General features: G+C 47.7%; 1 long non-coding RNA gene across 3 annotated transcripts in view; it reads left to right on the top strand.

Annotated features, from left to right (window-relative positions):
• LOC129673111 (uncharacterized) overlaps positions 1-16,095 on the top strand; it is a 48,388-nt gene that overhangs the window by 8,804 nt on the left and 23,489 nt on the right. For all 3 annotated transcript variants that reach the window (XR_008719618.1, XR_008719617.1, XR_008719619.1), the window contains exon 3: positions 11,324-11,520. This is a non-coding gene — a long non-coding RNA (uncharacterized LOC129673111). The remainder of the gene's footprint in view (positions 1-11,323; positions 11,521-16,095) is intronic.

The following is a 16,095-nucleotide window of genomic DNA, read 5'->3' as shown; positions in this document are numbered from 1 at the left end:
GAAGGAAGGAAGGAAGGAAGGAAGGAAGGAAGGAAGGAAGGAAGGAAGGAAGGAAGGAAGGAAGGAAGGAAGGAAGGAAGGAAGGAAGGAAAAGAAAGGAAAAAAATGAATGGAATCAGCATTCCATTCTGACAAGTGGGTAAAGGTACTTGTCCTCCCTCCTAATACTCTGAGTTCCCAAGACCCACATAAGAGAAGGAAAGAACAGATTTTTGAAAGTTGTCCTCTGACCTCCACACACGTGCCATGGTACATACATGACCACACACACACATTCAAATAAGTCAATGAATAAATACATGTAATTTTTTTTTTAATGTTTATACCTGGTGGTACATACTTCCAGTCCCAGCACTTAACAGGATGAGGCAGGGAGATCACAGGTTCTAGGTCAGCTCTGACTGCATGTCAGGGTCTCAAAAATAAAACTTAAACAGCAGCTTCGTGTGGTGGCCCGTGCCTTTAATCCTAGGAGGCAGAGGCAGCCAGATCTCTGTGAGTTCAATGCCAGCCTGGTCTACAAAGCAAGTTCCAGGCCAACCAGAGCTACGTAGCCCTGTCTCAAAAAATAAAAAATGTAATTAATTTTTTTTTTTTTTTTAAGGACAGGGTGTGAGGAAGGAGAAGAAAGACTTGCTTTGGGTATGAGTGGCCTCAGCTGGGCGCTCTGAGTCCTCTGAGTATTTTTCTCTCTGGCCTGCAGATGGCAGCATGCCCCGGCCTCCTTGTGATGGCAGGAGGCTGGCCTACCAAGAAAGCAGAAAATGGACTCCCTCCTCCTGGAGACTGGCCCGAAAGGCAGCCTCGAGTGAGTGTGAGCTTAAGCAGGATCCTGCATTTAGATTTTAGACATTGATGTGAACCACATTTTTTTTCCCCAGTGTTGAAGTTGTTTGTTGATATTCGAAATTTGTTTAAATACACAACCCTGATCTGTAAAACCAGTTATCCCGACGAGGGGGAGTCTTCAAGCACCCTTGTCAGCTGGGAAAGGAAAGTGCACCCCAAGTAGCTTAGCAAGCCTGTGGTGTGTTGCAAATATGAGGTATTTGGTGCAGCTGCTGGGTAGTGCTTCAGGGTCCACCGGGGACCTATCCTGGTCCAGCAGATCCCAAGTTCTGCCAGCCCTGAGGCCAGACTTCCTCCTAGGATCACCTCCTCCACCAGCCATAATTTAATAGCTCTACCTTACTTATCCTAAGACCTTACTTGCGCTGCAGTTATTTGAGCAGCTGGAGAGATGGCTCTGATGGCTCGGGGGTTGAGAGCACGTCTGTCCTCTTGTTCTACAGGACCTGAGTTCCATTCCTCCCACCCACTGGATTCACAAAGCACACCTGGAGCTCCAGCTCCGGAGACTCTGATGAGCTCTTCAGACCTCTCCAGGCACCCCCACACTCCCATGTATGCATAGAGATGCACATGGATAAAAATAAATATTTAAAGAGAAGTTGTTGAAAGGGGGTGGTTTCTGGTCTATTTTTCGATCCCATTTTGTTAGTATTTCTGGTGGGAAGTAATTCTATAAATGCTGTATTGGTGTTGAGAGTGAACGCTGCCCTTTCATGCCAAGGGTAACTACGAAACTCCTGGGCCTTCCCTGAATGTCACCTGTTAGGATACAGCCCCTGTAAGGCCCCACCCTGTGACAGCCGAGGATCCCTGGCAGTCCCTGTCGCTCACCCCCAACCTGTGTCAGCTTTGCTCCAAGCTGTCTTTGGGGCTCATCATGTGGAATTCCAGACACTCAGCTGGAATGTTAGATCCTAATCTTACCAAACAAAACCATCTAAAGTGAGATCTGGTGCCCTCTTCTGGTGTGCAGGCACACATGCAGGCAGAATGCTGTATAGATAATAAATAAATAAATTGTAAAAACCAAAAATACAGAAGCCAGGGCAAGGGGGTGTAACCTACCATGCTAAGACCCTAGCTTTCATCCCCAGCACCTCAAAATAAAAATTAAAAAAAAAAGCAATAACAACAAATACAAAACCCAGAGAACTGTGACTTAAAAAGCAGGTCAGGGAGCCCTGAGGAAGACCCCTGGTTTCTTGCCTGTTGTCAGAAACGGAGCCCTGCCTCTCCTGGAACCTGCTCTGTAGACCAGGCTGGCCTCAAACTCACACGGATAATAATCTAATAATATAATAATTTTTTAAAAAAACATAAGCAAGAAATAAAAGCATGGGTCTTGAGGCTGTCCTGGACAGAATGGGCAGTTGTTGGGAATGGGGACTCTTCCAAGGACTTTTTTAAGGTGTGTGGGACAGGTGAGCAGCAGCAGTGGAGGTTGGAACAGAGAGGAGTAGCAGGAGAAACGGGGAGTTGGCTACAAGGACACTGTTCCCTGAGCCCGCACTGCCTGCTTCGGGGATGGCTGGGATTCTCCCGGCCAACTCAGGGTGCCTGTGTTCAGCTTCTTGTCCCCTTGGCCTTAGAAAGCCCTGAGGCTAGGCTGCTGCTTTTGAGTAAAACACAGGTGTGAGCACCCTGGTGAAAGACAGCAGCCCAGGGACTCAGACAAACAGTCATAGAGCACTTCCGGCTGGGTTGTTTTTAAGTCGGCAGTTAGCAGTTTTCAGTTGAATTGTGTTTTCCTTCCTGCGGTCCTTAACCGAGACTGCTGCTTGTCATTTCTCTGCTCTGTTTTGGGGGAGCTCCTCCACCAGTCTTGTCTGTGTTGGAGTGAAAATAGAAAACCTCTCCCCCCTCACCCCTCCCACCCCCGGCCCCACCAAAGATGCAGAAAGGGGTGTGGCTTAAGTTTGTCTCCAATTTAATTTCTAGGTGTTTCTTTTCCTTTGTTTGGAAAATAGAAGTATTGGAGTCATTCTTTTGGGTTTTTGTTTGTTTGTTTGTTTTGTTTTGTTTGTTTTTTTGAGGCAGGATTTCTCTGTGTAGCCCTGGCTGTCCTGGACTCGATTTGTAGACCAGGCTGGCCTTGCACTCACAGTGACCCGCCTGCCTCTACCTCCCTGAGTGCTGGGATTATAGGTGTGAACCACTGGGCTCAGTCGGAGTTACCCTTAAACAAATTATATCTTGTATTTTTATTTGAATATTTTGTCGCACATTTGCCCTCTGACCATCTCAGCAGCGCAGTGTTTTTAATTATTCATTTATTTATCTAGCTGTATGTATGTATGTATCTATCATCTGTCTATTTATTGTGGTGCTGCAAACTAAACCCAGAACCCCGTGGATGTTAAGAAAGTGCTCTGCGCCAAGCTCTAGCCTGACCCGTGGATAGTGTTTTAGATGCCTATGAGAAAGGACCCTTGCCCTCAAGGATCTTATATTCTTCCTGGGCTGGAGGTCCATCATGGTTGTAGACTGCTTGCCTAGCATGCATGAGTCCCTAGGTTCCCTCCCCAGCATAAAACTCAGTGTGGCAGTGCTCACTGTAACCCCAGCACTGGGGAGGCGGAGGCAGGAGGATCGGGACTCATAGTCATCTCTAGGTGCATATTGAGTTTGAGGTCAGCCTGAGATGGATGAGGTCCCGTCTCCAAGAAATAATAATAAGTAGAAACAACAATAACAACAACAATTTGTCCTGGTCTCTTAGTAACTCAGACCTGAAAACACCCTAAAAAGCCCAGGCAGAGAAGGCTTGGTACGACCTGCCTGGGGGCTCTAGTTGAGTCCAGCTGGCTTTCTCCTCAAGTGTGAGGAGAAAGAGGATATCTAGAGTCATGGCAGTAGATAAGTTGGTTGGACAGATTTTGGTGGAGTTGTGAGTTTGAATTTTATGCCAAAAGAAAGAAAGAGAGAGAAAGAAAGTGAGCAATAGACTTTGAAACAAGGGGGTCCCGCTTACAGGTTAAAGAGGGATCTTTTATTTCCATTTTGCACTTGGGAAAAGCAATGCTTTCTTTTTGAACAACTTCCCAAAGGCACATGGCCAGCTGGGCTTGGATCCGGCACACCCCAGACTCACACAAGCTATTCTGTGTTATCTGCAGCTCCAGGTTGACTTGGCCTATGACCGGGGCCCCACCCAGCCGTGACCTTGTGTATCTAGTCTATACATGGCTGCATTTGCCTATGACCATTACTCCCGTGCTGAACTGTCATAGGGTGAAAGGGGACTTTAGGTAAGTCACTTCCCAGCCTGTTGTTGACACTGGGAAAGCCAAGGCAGAAACCAGGCCAGGTCTCCACACGGAAGAGAGAAGATGACAGACAAGTCCCTAAAGCTGCAGGGAGCGACTGGGAAGGCCAGGCGTTCCTCCACAGTGGGAGCTGCTGAGAGCCTGGGGAAGCTGGCGGTGAGGGACCCCACAGCTGCTGCCTGTTAAGGCCCTGGTTTGCACCCAGGTGTTCTGTGTGGTACCAGGTCATGCTGTGGGCGCATGCAGTAGAGAGCAAAGGACAGCAACACCCTTGAAAAGCTGGGAGTCTAGCTGATCCAGCACGCACGAAGCTTTGGGTGCCGTTTCTAGCATTGCATAAATCAGATTTAGTGGTGCACACCTGTGATGCCAACCCGGCCAAGGTGGAACCAGGAGAATCAGAAATTCCAGGTCACCTTCTGTTACACATACAGTCCCGGGCCTGCCTCGGCTCCAAGAGACAGCATCTAAAGAAAACACTGAAACCAACAAAACGGAGTGAAGGAAAGAAGAGGAAAAGCACATACATATGCTCTTGGGACTTTTAATTTTGTGTGGAGAGACTCCACCTTGACCAGAGAGGGCACTTTTGACCCTCGCTCTCCCCTCCCCCCAGATCCTGAAAGCCTAAGCTGGTCACCCCTTTCTTGGCCTTTCTAGTCTCAGATTTGGCTAATTGTATTATTCCTACCTGAAGGAAGAAGAAAAAATTAACTTCTCGAGGAGCAATCCCATTCTGCAGGGTTCTGATTCTGCTTAGAAAAACAAAAGCCCTCCCAGAGGATGGACAGGGGTTGGGGGCCAGGGGTTGACCGTCTGGTGTCTTCCTCAGGCGCCTTTTGTCTTGTGTTCTGAGGCGGGGACCCTCACTGAACCGGGAGCTCACTAACCCAGCTAAGCTCACTGGCCAGCTCCAGGGGTGCCCCGCCCCCACACCTAACACTGGGGTTACAGACATGCTAGTATACCCAGTTTTTTACCTGGGTGCCGGGGGGGGGGGGGGGACCTGAACTCGGGTCCTCATGCTTCTTGACAAGCACTCTAGACCTCTTCCCCCAGCCGCAGCCCAGACGTTCGAGAGGATTGAGACCATTCCTGGAGCTGTTTCCAGGGGGTTGTAATCATTATTCATTCCGTGCAAGCCCCTACCCCTTCCTTTTTGCTCTCAAAACATTTGCACATCTGTCCTCCAAAGTCTGCATGTCTGGCATTGAGGGCGAGGAAGGACAGACAGATATGATACTGGCAGTGGGCGAGTCACCTTTGCTGTGCCCCTGAACACACTCTAAGAGACCTGTGCTCATGGTCTCCTCATCTGCACATTGGAATGAAATAACTTACGGTAACTGGCTGTGACTGCACAACCAGCAAAACGTGTGGCTCATGGATGATCCAGGAAGGAAAGTGTAAACCCCAGAGGTCAGTTGACTCAGCCAGGCCCTGGAGTCAGAGGCAAATCTTAGGCTGGTCAGTCTGGCCAATGCTCTCATTCCAGGGTTCACTGAGGCCTCTGGGAAAATGTGGATGTAAACAGGCCTCTCTGCTTATATCAGCCTGTTAGCTGCCATTTCTAGCTTTTGTGGGTGTGCCACTGCCCTCTTTGTTCTGTGAGTGGCAATGGGGTGAGGGGAGCAGGGGGCGGGTGAGGCATGTTCCTGGTATATCCTACCTGTTGCCTGCTGTAGCCAAGTCCTGCCAACCTCCTTGAGGCACCACAGAATCCTCCCGTAGCCTGGAAAAGGAATAGTAGCCTGGAAAAGGAATTGTTTGGGGGATAGGCCCTGTCACCTGTGCTCAGGTGTGGGTGAAGGCATGGGCTCCCTAAAATGTCACCCGATTAGATCTTTTGCCCAATGGAGCAGGACTATCAGGTACTCTCCAGCCATCCTGGTTGCCTTGGGACTCTTCCCACTGTTCTTGGCTACAGAAGGTGGTGGCCTTTGCTGTTGAATATATGTCAGGACTATCCAGAGGGTTTGCCCCGGGGATGCGGGGGAGAGCGCCGGACTGTGCATTTTGTGCCAGTCAGTGCCACACAGCAGGAAAGTCCACACAGAGTAAAACCCGATGCTTGAGACTGGCATCTGCTCCTAAGTACATGTGGGTATGTTTGGGAAATTATTCAGCCTTTCGACGCTCAGTTTCTGTATCTATAAAATGGGAGCAAAAATACTCACATGCTTTGTGATATGGTTTGAAAACATAGACCATTTAGACCGGTGAAAACTACAGATCACATACTGGAATGTGGGCGCTATTAAAAACATACAGACAAAAAATCGTAGCCGTCTTGAAGAAACAGCCTGTAGGTGTGACCAATCCCAGCCTTCTGAAGCCTGCACATCTACCAGGCTCAGCTTCTAAACTGAAAGAATCAAAGATCTCAGACTTCTCTTTGCCACATTGTTGGCCTTTTAATTTTTATTAGATTTATTTGTGTGTGTGTGTGTGTGTACGTGCGCGCGCGCTGCCGGTCAGAGAACAGCTTTCAGAGGTGGGTTCTCGATTTCCACCGGATGGGTCCTGGGAACTGAACTGAGGTCTTCAGGGTGGGTAGCTTTTACCCCCTCCTTCCCTCACCCAGCCATCCTGCCTGCTCTCTGTCACAGTGTTACTTTGAGGAATCATTTTGTTGCTAGGCTGGGCAATGGAGTCCGCTGAAGTGAGACACCACATTGTTCATTTCCCAGCCTCTCTCCTGTGTAGCTCAGTGTCCTGGAGAGGAAAAGAGTTATATGACTAGCCTAAAGTGGGGCTGGAGAGGCAGCTGGGCAGGTAAGTCAGCTGTGGCCCCGCATGCCTCTGTAACCTCAGTGCTGTGAGGGATGGAGACAGGAAGGAGAGTGATAATGTAAGGAGGCAGCTGATGTCCTTCCTCTGGCCTCTTCCCACCTACCAGCATACCCCTGGGCACATATACCGCCTTCACACTCAAAAGTTAATAGACCAATTGAAGGTTGATAATGCTGCAGGCTTCGCATAATTATCCCTTTTATTCACCTAAGGTCTGGGGGCGGGGGGGGGGGGGCAGATTACAGTGATCCTCGAGGCAGCCCTGTTGCTGTGGGGCACACCTGAGCTCATGAGACCCTAACTGTGCCCGCCTTGACCTCTGCACTATCCCCTGAATATAGCGGTGGTTGACATGACTGTCAGAGAGCAGGTACCCTGGATCCCCTCCCCTTTCTCGACTGAGCTGTGTATCACCACAGCAGAAAGTCTGTCCTGTTTTAGAATACCCCAAGGGACACTGCTGGCTCTTTCTTTGGGTTTGGAGGACAGGGCCTTCTTCCGTGAGTCCCTTTCGCAGTGTTCTCTATTCTTGAGGGTAAGAGATCAATTCTGAGAGTTTGTTCAGGCTTCTGGCAGAAGTGTGGACGGACAGGTGGTAAGGTGACTTTTCACCTACATGCAGGTGGCCAGGCTGGAGGCTGCCGTCACTGCGGTGTGTCATGCCAGGCACCGTGCCCTCCAGCTGTGTTGCCTGACTGCAGCTGGTCCCTTCCTCAAAGTCTTATACATCTGCCTTTGGATGAGTTTAGAGAGTGGTCTGTGGGCCAGCTAATCTGCCAACAAAGCGAATCACCCCTAGTCTGTGGTTTTCATCCCTGGGGGGCTGTTTGCCACCAGCCCACAAAGGCAGGAGGGGCAGAAGACGAAGTGCAGAACTTGGAAGGCTGGTGAGCAAGACTGAGCTCAAGCACTCCAGGAACCACTTCTGGAAGCTAGTTCAACTTTAATTCTGGAGAACAATGGCTGGATTCCCTTTAGGGAGTCGGGGGAGGGGCTCCAAAAATAGGTGTGCCTATTGGTTGATACTTGGCACTTAAAGGATGCTTGATTTACATTAAACAGCACACTCCTGTCTTATGAAAGGGAACACACTACCTAATTATTCTATAGGCACAGGGAGGGGAGAGCTAGCAGGGAGCTGCGTCAAAGGCCTGATATCAAATGTGGTTAGGGCTATCTACGTCTAAAGACACACTCCAGATGAAGTCAGGCAGAGAGCAGGAGGCCCTGCTAGGAAGAGGGAATCCTGCATTTTAATCCTGAGCTCAGAATGGCTACTCGGGCTAGGACAACCGAAACCTCAAACAGCAGGGTCCTTCCAGCACTAGTCTATTGGCCCACAGGACAGGGAGTGCAGATCTGCTTTAGTAGAACCCTTACCACCTGGAAGTAATTGTGGTCCACTGTGTGAGTTCCTACTGCGTGCCTCAGGTGATTTCCCATGCAAGTTGCTGTTGGGCAGCCGGCAGCCCAGATGGCCAGTGGCTAGCAGACAGGCCCGGGGCTCAGAAGGCTCCCAGGCTGCCAATGGGGTCAAGTTGGCTGTGCTGTTGTTAATACTAGTAGCTTCCATGACAACCCCGAGATAAACACCTGTGATCAAGCAAAGGCTGGAACGAGATTAGGTGTCTGGGCAGGGTGGGGCCTGGACTGTGATTCGGACATCCTTAAATGACCTGTATATATTGTTTTATGTGGCTATTGGACAGGCATAATTGGTTTGTTAACCAGATAGTGTAGCAGGAACTCCAAGTGGCCCCACTGGGCAGGTGTCTTAGAGGAAAGCAGGTGGCTGGAGCTTTCTCTGAGTGAGATGCTGGGGTGGATTCTGACGGGAAGGGTGCTTGGGAGCTGCTAGCCCAGCCCAGTCACCCCATGAACCCCAAAGCCTCTGAAGCCAGCACCGGTTTGCAGCAGTGCTGTGATCACCTCCAGGTCTCTGTGCAACAAGTGGCTCCAACACCTTCCTGCCCTAGAGCAAAACATGTGACTTAAAAGAACTAAACCTGACCTCAATTGCCAGGTGCAAATATCAGTCGCTGGGAGTCATCAGGAGGCTAATCTTTGAGCCTCTGCTTGTTAACTATTAAGAGTACGCTGTTCAAGATGTTATAAAGGCTGTCTGCCTCGCCATTTATGATTTCCAGTAAGCCAGAGCACTTCAAGGAAGGGCCAGGGCAAGTGAGAGGTTCCAGGCCTTCTACTGAACTGGCAAAGCAATTTCTGCAGAGGCCTAAGAGGCAAGAGCAGGGACCCATTCCTAACAGAAAGATTAGCCCTCTCTAGGATGTGGCTGAGAGCCATCCTGTCTGAACAGCTTTGGAGGGACAGGCAGTTCCTGCCCCAGGCCAGGGAGCTTATGTTCGCTCTCAGGGTGGGGAGGTCAGAAGAGGAAGAGGAGGAGGAGGAAGAGAAGGAGGAGGAAGAGAAGGAGGAGGAGGAGGAGGAAGGCAATCATGTATATCAGTTGTTTTGTGCTTACCGCTGGCTGCCAGGGAAGCTCAGTGCTCTGGGCACACTCGTCTGCCATTCTGGGCAACAGCAGCTCAGCCCTTACAGAAAGCTAGGGGAGCATTCCCAACAGACACCTATGCTGGGGTTCCTCTGTGGCTGGCCAGAATGGGGAAGCCCAAACCACAAAGAAACTGCAGGCAGGCAGTGTGTCCCTCCTGAGAAGGAACTGAGGCTCTCCTGCCTACCCTCTGATGCCAGGATGGAGGGGGCTCTTCAGGCCCTTCTGGGTTTCTTTGAAGCACCCAGTCTGGCAGCAAACACAGAAAAAAATTGTATCAAATGAAATTAGCCTGCAGCTTTGGTTGTTGTTTTGTTGTTTCTTTGTTTTAGGATGTCAGCAGTAAGAACTCTTCAAAAGTTGAAACACACTGATGATGTTGTCAAGGGACTGAGGTTATGGCAGGGCGATCAGGGGCAGGTTCTCAGAGGGATACGTGAAAGAGAAGCAGAGCCAAGAAGGAGCAGATGCATAGTGACCTGGGCAGTCCCCTGTCCTGCCTGATGTAGGGACAGGACAACTAGTGTGACAGGAAGAAAGGAACTAGGTTGGGGTATGTGACCTTTCTTTTCCTGACTTCTGGATTATCACCTCAACATCCATTTGGTATAATGGATGGTTCCCTGCCATTTCTCATGTGTACATGTAATGGTTCCCTTCATAAGAGGCATTCAATATGTTGGAGCATTAACTGTAAAACCACAGAAGACAGCATGGTGAGTGCTATGGGAGGAGAATCCCAGAGGCAAATAGTACAGGTCAGACTGACTTTCTGAGCCACTGTGGGCTCTGGGGGAAAACGATGGAAAAAAAACCACGTCTGAGCCATGATGAGGGGTGGAGTACATTGATGCCTGAGACAGGTTGAGGGATGAGTAGAATGATGCCTGGGCCCTGCTGAGGGATGCTGAAAGGAAGCCCGAACCATGTTAAGGGATGGGGTGAGGTGATGCCTGAGCAATGTCAAAGGATGGAGAAAGAGAGCAAGTTTGTTCCGGGTGTAGGGAGAAGCTGAGGGCTTGGGGTAAAAAGATTTAGGGGGTCTGTCTTGAGATGGACAGCTGCTGGGAGCATTCACAGAGGTCTCAAGTGCTCTGGAGCCTCAGGCAGACACTCAAGAATAGCTTGTAGAGTTGAGACAAGTTACTAAGGCGCCAAGTCAGCAGGATGCTAAGGCTGGAGGACAGGATACTGCTCACGAACTGTGTTTTAGATCTCTCTCCAGGCACTGCTTCATTCCCGAGAGCCAGCCCATGGGAGGACCAATCCCTGCCCGTAGCCTATCGTCAGAGCAGAGTAGAGATGAACCTCAGCCAGGCAGCAGGATATACTTGAGCAAGTACCAGCCTCTTGGTTCTTAGTGAGCGGAGCTGCATAGTTCCAACCTGAGACAAATATTAGGCTTTGCATTTAGGTCAAGAAGACTTTTTTCACTCAGTCCCTTTCAGGCACATCACTGGGTTGTAAAATTATAAAGGTATGCCATCCCAGCTTGCGGGAGACACTGGTGCTCTCCTTTCTTCTTACTTGTTCCCCAGTTTGTATTCTTCCCGCCCACCATCTTATCCCTAGTCCCAGCCTCTGGTTACCTTTTTAATATCCATACACTGCTCCTTAACAGCGCTCCAGTAAACATGATGACAGATACCTGCTCACTTTAAGTACTGCTACCACCTGTGATCTGTTGACAACCAGAAAAAAAAAAAAAGTAATGTGAATTTCTAGTCCTTTTGTAAGCTGCTATTACAAATTGTTTAGGATAATAAGAAATGCAATAGTTAATAGTATGGGCATATTTAGTCACTAGTTTAGTTACTCACAGGAATAATCTTTAAACAGACAACATTTGCCTATTCAGATATACTATAGATAAGATATTAATAAAAGGCTCTTTTGACAGTGAGACATGTCAGCTCCTGGCAGCACCCTCATGCTACTTCAGAGAAGATGATGGTCATTGAAGAACCTCCATATGGAGTTTGCTTCAGCTGCAGCAATGGGCAAGAAACTGCCCTTGCCTCGATTGCAGACAGCCTGCTATCCAAACTGGACAATCTGAACACAGGGAAGTCGACTGCCAAGCTTTGCCAAGACAAGGTAAGCAGGCCTTCATAATTCCCGATTCTTGGAAAAGTCTGTCATATACTGGGCCAGAAGGCCAAAGATGATGCCCCAATCTTGCTGAGGGATGGTAGATGTCCAGGAAGACAACTGTCTCTTTGTAGTTTTGGAAGTTGCTTGTCTACTCAGATATTTATCCTTCTCAGGTGTCTGATGGGGTTGAAGACTAGATAGTTATAATCTCACATAAAAACTTAAGTTGTGAAGGATCGAAGAAAGTGTTTTGGGGTCTAAGGAGATGTTTTAAGGGTGGTAAATGCAAGTTATGAAGGATGGAGGACATGGAAGCTTAAGTTGTAAGAAGGTGTTTTAAGGTTGGAAATGAAGGTTAGAGGGTCTAAGAATGTGTTTTATGAAGGTTGGAGGAAGTTATAAACATGTTTTAAGGCTGGCAATTGCAAGTTGTGAAAGTTAGAAGAGATAAAGGTTTAGATGGTAATAGAAAGTGATTTAGGCACAAAAATATGGACCCACCAAGATAGATAGTGGAATACTTTCTCCAAGATTGCCAAATACAAATGGACTGGGCATTATTATGTAATTCTTACATGATAGTTTTCATAATTATACTTACTGTTTTTAGTTTATTATTGTAAGAGAGCCTTTTCTTGGTCTGAAAGGGGTCGATGTTGGGGGCTGGTCTTGTGCACTGTGTATTCAGATGCTGGTTTCTGTGTCCTGAGGTCTGGTTGCAGTCAGCTGTGGGCATTGTCATTTCTATGAAGAATCTTCTGTCTCAACACTGTGTAAAAATTGTTCTCCAGTCATCTCTGGTTGGTATAAAGAAGCTGAATAGCCAGAAATCTGTGCAGGAGAGTTAGGGCTGGACTTCCAGTTCCAGTGAAGAGGATCCAAGGTAGAAGAAGAGGAAGGAGGGGAGAACAGAAGGTTGCCATGAGGACAAAGTTAGAGGAGGACCAGCCAAGACAGTACGAGATGGCAGGTAAAAGGGCACGTGGCTGGGAAACGGTACAGACCAGAGTAGATGGGCTAGAATAGATGAGTATCTACTCAGTTTAGCGCTTTAAAGCTTATTAATAAATTTGATAGGTCCCTGTCATTTTGGGGAGCTAGAACAGATAATAGAAAAAAAAAAAAAAAAAAAAAAAAACCTATACTATCGCAAGCCTCATCGCATTTTTTTCTTTTGCTTAAACTTCCATGTGCCCCTAAAGGTCGTTTCTCTGCCCTTATCACATACCCGGTGCTGGCAGCCAGCTGGTGGGCTGTTTCACCCATCTCCCTTGCCTCTGCCTTCTGGTCAGGATTACTCACTGGGAAGGGATCAAAGAAGATTAGGACAAAACTTCATTCCCGTTGGGGCAGGTGGGATTGTTCAGTGAATAAAGGTGCTTTGCCACCAATCCTGAAGATCTGATTTCAAGTCCCAGGATCCATATAGTAGAAAGAGAACAGATTCCTACAAGTTTCCTTTGACCTCCACACACACACACACACATATATACATACATACATACATAAATACATACAACATAAATACATACATATATGCATTATATATTACCTCCAATCCAACACACACATATGTAAATTTTATGTATGTATGTATGTATGTATGTATGTATGTATGTATGTATGTATGTGTGTTTTGACACAGGGTTTCTCTGTGTACCCCTGACTGTCCTGGAACTTGCTCTGTAGTGGACCAGTCTGGCCTCAAACTCAGAGATCCACCTGCCTCTGCCTCCTAGGTGCTGGGATTAAAGACATGTGGCAGACTGCTCAGGAATAAATGTCAATTTTTAAAAAAGAGTTTCTCCTCCTTGATCTCCACCCGCTTACTGCATCCTCCTCTTGTCGGTGCCTCCTTCCAGCTTCACACTATCATTTGTTACAGGTCATAACTGCTCCCATGGGGTCACTCTACTGGGCTGCCATCAGCCCCTCCCACACCCACATAACCCAGCCCTACTTGAGCACAATGTCACTTATTCTCTACCACCTGACCTTCTATGAGGTAAGGACACCGACACCCCATTTGAGGACAGCAAAGCTCTGAAGCTCAGAGAAGGTTAACAGCCTGTGTGAGGAGGGCCCGCGGCTGGTAACCAGCAGAGAGGGCAGGGCTCAGTTCTGAAGGGTTCCAAAGGGTGTGTCTTGTCACGTCGGATGGCTTCCCACACACTAGAGTTCACCTCCCCGACTGTATCTGTTTACTCCACTCTTTTTTTGTTGCTCAACCCACCACCGTTTGAGAGTGAGAATTCTAAGTGAGTGCTGAAAGAAGGCCTCCCGGTGAACATGGAGAAAGTGGCCGGTGGCTGGTCAGGATGGAGGAAGCGCACAAAGCCTGTCACTCTAGGCTGCTGTGAGCCCGAGCGTCCCATGCTTGCCTTGCCCTTGCTCTGTCCTTTGCTCTGAAGGCACACCCCTGTCACCATAGCCTCTAGGGGCTGTGGCAAAGTTCTCAGTCTGCCATGGAGGTATGGGTTACCTAATGCTGCTCCCCGCTTCTCAGCACTGGTCCTACAGAGACATGATACAGTGTAGGTCCTTCTGTGGCTGGCCTCCATGATCTGTGTATGGGGACGCCCTACGGCCATCCTGAAACTGCTGATTCAGTTTGCGTGAGGATATTACTTCTTATTTTAAGGAACTTTCAAAAACACCTAAAATTTAATTGTAGACGCAATTTAGCACTGGAGAATCCTTGGTTGTGGACTTCCCCAGCACTTTTAGATCCCGTGGGGTTGGAGCCTCTGAGGACAATGGCGGGGAAGTGGCTGTTGGGACCCTGAGTTACCTACTAGGCCAAAAGACCTCTTAAAGCTTAAAGTTAAAAATTTTCAAGTTTAGTACTTGGAATTCTGCTCATGAGCAGCCGTCTCCTCCTGTCTTATCTCACCAGCCCTTCCAGAGGAGACCACAGAAAGTTGGCACTTGAAAAATCTTTTCAGCTGGGTATGGTGGCACACGCCTTTAATCCCAGCACTCAGGGAGGCAGAGACAGGAGGAACACTGTGAGTTCAAGGCCATACCTGGTCTAAAAAGTGAGTCTTGGGGAAAAAAACAACCAAACAACCAAAAAAAAAAAAAAAAACATCAGGCAATGATTTAAGGGCTAGAGAGATGGCTCAGAGGTTGAGAACACTCACTGTTCTTCCAAAGGTCCTGAGTTTAATTCCCAGCAACCACTTGGTGGCTCATAACCATCTATATTAAGGTCTGGTGTTCAGGCAGAATCTTGTATAAATAATAAATAAATCTTTAATTAAAAAAAAACTTTTCACTTTGCCTGGCAGTGGTGGCACAGGCCTTTGATCCTAGCACTCATTGAGTCAGAGGCAGGTGGATCTCTGTGAGTTCGGGGCCAGCCTGGTCTACAGAGTGAATTCTAGGACACCAAGGGCTACACAGAGAAACCTTGTCTGAAAAAAAAAACAAAACAAAATATTCATTTTAAAGTTTTTTTTTTAATAATTTTTAATAATTTTTATGTGTTTGGGGAGAAACCCACCCAGAGGAGCTCTGTTTCAAAAAACCAAAAGAAAAAAAATTTTTTTTTTTTTTTTTTTTTTAACTTTCGTGTATTTGGGGTGTGTACAAATGCTACATCTAGTATGTGGAGATCAGAGGAGAACTTTTAGGAATCTTCCCTTCTACTGTATTTGGTTTGGCGATCAGACCCGTGGAGTGGTTTAATCCAGCAACATGGCTGCTCTGATCCCGTTCAAAGACCTTCTAGGTCTGTGTTGTCTGGTTAGAATGAAGGCACACCCTTAGCACACACCTTTAATCCCAGGCAATCAGTTTGTAGAAGGAAGCACCTGTGTTTGAGAGTGTTGTCTAACTGAGAGGCAGGTAAAGTGACAGGCCAGAGAAGGATTTGACAAAATAGGATCTGCCCAACTCTCATGAGAAGAGAGAGGAAAGAGAGGCAACTTAAGGGAGAACAGTGAAGAGAGAGGGAGAGGAGGCAGTTTTACAAAGACAGGTCAAAGAGAGAATGAGCCAGAGAATGAGGAGGAGCCAGGAGATTAGAACAGATTGCTAGAGTTAAATTTGAGGCCAGACAAGTAATTCAGCCAGAAGCTGAGAGAAGTCAGCTTGGAGGAGGAGTTTGAGCAGAACAAACTGAGTTGAACCAACCAGCCAGCGTTCAGAAAGAACTAGAAAGGGTGAGTTTATTCAGCAGTAAATGTCAGGCTGAAAACGCTGTAGGCCTAGATTAGATTGTATGGAGGCTGGAAGCTTCCAGAACTGAGCCTAAGTTACCAGATGGAGGCAGTAAGCCTCAGAGATGACAATTACTTCAGGCAAATGAAAGTTACTTTTACAGATCCAGGCTGTCAGGGTCGTGGCACATCCTATTTTTCCAAATGAGAGTTTGATGGCCAGCACTCTGTCAGACAGTGAAAATGAGAGTTTTCATTAGATAAAGGTGGAAAATGAACTAAAAGGAGCCTATAGACCTAATAATGACCTCAGGGGCAAGCATACCAACCCTAGATGACATCTTTCAGCCTGTCTTTCTCTTTATTTTTAACATTGGTGAGGAATCTCTATCTTGCTTAAGCCAGGGTTGTTTTC

This window comes from Psammomys obesus, unplaced genomic scaffold (genome assembly GCF_907164565.1).
Source record: "Psammomys obesus unplaced genomic scaffold, mPsaObe1.curated_primary_1811, whole genome shotgun sequence".
Classification (NCBI taxonomy): domain Eukaryota; kingdom Metazoa; phylum Chordata; class Mammalia; order Rodentia; family Muridae; genus Psammomys; species Psammomys obesus.
This window is presented reverse-complemented; position numbering and strand designations above follow the sequence as displayed.